General features: G+C 42.5%; 1 pseudogene across 1 annotated transcript; it reads right to left on the bottom strand.

The window, feature by feature from the left end:
• Positions 1-1,269: 1,269 nt before the first annotated feature.
• On the bottom strand, positions 1,270-2,565 carry LOC311015803 (Ig kappa chain C region, B allele pseudogene; annotated as a pseudogene). Its single transcript, XR_014599277.1, has 2 exons — positions 2,456-2,565; positions 1,270-1,769 (listed from the first exon to the last, which is right to left on the bottom strand). The product of XR_014599277.1 is annotated as an Ig kappa chain C region, B allele pseudogene (transcript).
• Between the last annotated feature and the right edge of the window lie 2,042 nt (positions 2,566-4,607).

Here is a 4,607-nt window from a genome sequence, read left to right as displayed (position 1 = left end):
CCAGTAAAAGTTTCAGGCATAAAGATTGGCCGTGGAGTTATAGCCTGACTACTAAGTGAGGGAGAAATGTTTGACCGACTTGTACTAGCCTCTACAGGTTGAGGTGAATTATTTTCAGACTGACATTTTTAGTTATCCCACCGCTGCCACCAGTGTAATAAATATGGGTTTTATCCTTTGGCAGGAAAATACTGCCAGTGTCAGAGCCTTTAAATAATCACAACGGTATAGGAAAATATACAATCTTTATTAAATGATCACATGTTGAATATATAAAACTATTGCATAGAGGTAAAGAGGACTACAAATGACTAGAGGTCACCAGTCACCACAGGACGATCACTGCACGTTTCATCTAGGTGAAGAACCACTACACAGCACACACAGGGCTAGTTTCTAGCTTAAGGCACACCATTTCAAATCACAGCACGCAACACCCTCAACGCAGGAGGCACTGCAATTTATCAATCACAGCAACTTGAGAAATCACAGCAACCCACTCTCACCGTTTAAAGTGACCCGTATGGATGTCCCGCTTATGACGATAGCGCTACCACCTGTAACCTCCTCCCCCTCTGCACTACAGAACGGCCTATATAAAACACACACATACAGAAATACATTTAACAACAATATTGGTCAAACTTAACTCGCCCGCTTGACGAGACCCTCCCCCGGGGTCTGAGCTTGTGATGCCGTCCAACTCCCCGGGGAGCGGCTTCGCTGGACGGTACAGACAGTTCGGCTGGCGTCAGTGTCGCGCGCAGCAGCAGGGAGTATGAAGAGCAGTGGCGGGTCCTGCACTCTTCTAAAGCCCGGCCCTAACTTCCTACAGGAGGCAGCAGACCTCCCCTCCTCACACAGGAACCTCTGACCCCCTCTCTAACTATCTTCATCGCCGGCAGTCCTAAACGGCTGCGAACGACACCCTCCCTCCCAAGAGTGCCGAACCGCAGTAGTCAGATGCTCCCCTCGTGCCCCGTCTGCTCTGTCCTTTATCACCTTCCAGACGACCTCCCGCCCGCAATCACACACACACACCTGTACTCAATTCTCTTGATACACAGGTGATGCTAATTACATCACCGAAATGTGTCCCCCAGCATATTCACATCACAATATGCTTGATTAGCTTTCATTTTCTGCAGGGAGTAGGACCAGTTGATATGAAACCATTTCATTCTTTACTTCTCTTCATAAAATAAAACACCAAACACTTTATCATGTAATTCATCAGTGAAAGCTTTATTATTATTATAAAAAGACAGTTATTAAACGCACACATCTACTTGCTGAGCTACACACATTACTCTCTAGCTACTTTACAGCAGTCACACAAGGCTTTATAGTTTCCTCTACAAACGTTGTCCTCAGATTGTTCAGAGCAGCAGGTGTGTTCCTCCTGCTCCCCCCATGCAGAGCTCCTGTCCTGGCCTCCATCCAGACCCTCTAGGCCTTACACTGGCTCCTGTGGAGGGACTGCATCTGGTTGTGGTTGTGATGGAGGACCTTGCAGGAGTACAGCTCTCCTGCCATCCAGCGCTCCTTGCTCAGGCTCAGGGTGCTGCTGCTGCTGTAGAGTCCGCTCTTCTCCTCCTCTGAGCTGCTCAGGACCCCCTCCGTCACCTCGGTGCCGTCCACCTCCCAGCTCACCACGGCTCCCTGAGGAGAGTAGCCGGTCAGCAGGCAGGCCAGCGTGGCCGAGCCCCCAGAGAGCTCCTCAGAGGAGGGGGGAAGCAGGGAGACTGAGGGCCGGATCATGGAGCCAGCTGGAGGGGAGAGCAGAGACACACGAGGAGCAGATTAACTTCCACTGTAGGAAAGACAGCTGAACATGACAGAGGTGATGTTACTGAGGGTTAGCTGTGTGCATGATGCTGTGGTCACACAGAGACATGGGATGGAGGGAGGATTTAACAAATACAACGCTGACTGGAGTTCTGTCATTTACAGGAACCAATCTTCTCCTGCGGCTCTCCTCATTAAATCATTATAGAATCATATACAATGTGACTGAGGAGTCATTGGAATAGAAAAGTTTCATTAATGATCTGTAAACTGTAAGCAGTGAAAGACTTTGACATCTGTCTGTTTCACTTCCTTTTCATCACTTTGAACTAACGAACCGTGAACACAAACTGCAGCGACACTGAATGTACAATAAACCCTCTTATTTGTTTGATCAACATTAGATTTTATAACGTACAGCTAACACACTAACAGATGTTTCAATGTTACAAAATAAAATACTGCATCTAATTCACCAAAACATAATCTATAATAGGAAAATAATATGCAGTGTTTTCCTAAACTCCAATATCACCCTAGATTAATGAATAATAAATATCCAAAAAGTATAAATGATCCTAAATAATGATTTGGTTCATCACATTTACTTTAAACAAAACAATTATAATATTGAACGTTGTAGAAATCATAAATCTGTGATACTTACAGTTAACGATGAGATTGGTTCCTCCACCAAAAGTCAACCACAGTGATACAACCTCGTTAAGTGGCCGTACAAAAACCTCCTGCACTGTGAACAAGCATCTGTCCACTGAAAACAGAGTTATTTTATAGTAAGAATGCAAAATTAATCATTTGTTTTTATTAAGTCATGATTTATCTCCTATTCCTTCAACTTCTATATGATTTTTTAACAATTTTATAGCATATTTTTAAATTTGAGAGACAAATCTATCCAATGAAATCACTTTTTAAATTAATATAGAAATAATTATATTTAATTTAATTTACAAAATCTTTCAAATTATATGGATTTAAACTTACTGTAAAAATAAAGATTTATTATATGATTTTTTTTAATTTTCTACTCCAGAGAGAAAAAGATTACATCCTCCTCATAAGTCATATTTTCAGTCTTATTTAAGTTCATACATGTTTAAATGAACATGATGCTTATAGATAATGATGATTTACAAAATCATATGATGAAAAAGTGAAATATCTGATAGATTTCATTAAATCCTGTCAGTAAATGAACAGCAGACAAACGTTTCATACGAACCACAGTGAACACAAACGTATCCTTAAATCCTCAACTGCACTTTTAATGTGAGTGTTTTCCTCTGTTCCATTAAGATCCTCCATGTTGTTCATCTGAGCCGTATTCCTCCTGATTTCGTGTCCCACGTTGCCTTCAGTCTGTTGAGAGCAGAGAAATCATTTCCATAGAGAGGAGGCTTTGCATCGTCAGCTGATCCTCCAGTGAACTGAGAAGCTTTATAGTCCTGTGAGTTCAACACTGCAGGACTCAGATCTGTCAGTCAACACAGCAGAGACCACAACCACCATGACTCTCATCACCATCCTCATCTGGACGCTGGCCTGCTGCTGGTTTACAGGTTCGTTGGCTCGGCAAAATCTCAAACACGACGCCTCGCCTTTTCTCTCCTTTCCTTCTGCTGATGAATGAATGATTTGTTTTGTCCTGCAGGATGCAGCGGTCAGGTGACTGTGACTCAGCCTCCAGTAGTGACATCTACTCCAGGATCCACTGTCGCTCTCACCTGTAAGACTAGTCAGCCTGTTGAAGGTGGCATTTTGTTGTCCTGGTATCAACAGAAGTCTGAACAGCCTCCAAAGCTCCTGATAAGTTACGTTAGCACACTTGAATCAGGAACACCATCTCGGTTTAGTGGCAGTGGAAGGAACTCTGACTTCACTTTGACCATCAGTGGAGTTCAGGCTGAAGATGCAGCAGTTTATTACTGTCAGAGTCTCCACAGTGGGCCAGTGTTCACACAGTGATTTGTCGTTGTACAAAAACCTCCCTCAGTCAGACTGCAGAGAAGCTGAGCTGTTCCAGCAGGAACCTTCTGCAGCTGCTGAGGAGACACAGACCAGTGAACACAGAGCTGACACAAACCTCACCAAGCACACACTACATATTCACCCTAATAGACACATGACACATTTCAGACCTATCTTCCAATTCAGAAATAGAAAATTGAAATCAAGATGCATTTTTCATGTTAGCAGAACTGTTTCATAATTCATTCCACTATCTCCTACTCAGTCCCTTCACTTTGACTAGAAGACGTTCATTTTCCACATGGAAGTCTCAGTAAAACACATAAAACTACTTTCAGAATATAAACAAAGCACATTTACTCAAGTGCTGTGTTTAAGTACATGTTTGTGTGTCCGGGTTTAAAAAGGTCACAAAGGAACAGACAAACATCGGAAACGTTGCATCACTTTTGCAGCTTTCGTTGATGTTGCTGCGAACTGAACCAGGATCAGCATCTTTCAAAAAGACACTCGGAGCAGAGCCTGAATTCACCAAAACGCCTCAGAGGAGGAAATTAATCTGAACTGAACAAAAGTTCTCTGAGTGACACGTTTGGTTTCTTCTTTTAGGACAAATAGCAAAAGCATGTTATCAACTTTATCAACTTAAGATTCAACCTGTTTCACACTGATGTTTTTGGAACGCTTGATGACAACTTGATGAAAGAGCTTTTTCACAAAAAGCAGAGTGATATTATTTATTCATCCATAAACACAACTTTGAGGTGAAGCCCTGACATTGATTGAAGAATGACAGTCCCTTTAAGGGATTATTACCCATTTAAAAAAAC

Source organism: Eutrigla gurnardus (genome assembly GCF_963514095.1).
Source record: "Eutrigla gurnardus genome assembly, chromosome: 7".
Classification (NCBI taxonomy): Eukaryota; Metazoa; Chordata; class Actinopteri; order Perciformes; family Triglidae; genus Eutrigla; species Eutrigla gurnardus.
The sequence above is the reverse complement of the archived record's forward strand: the minus strand, read 5'-3'. Positions and strand labels throughout refer to the sequence as shown.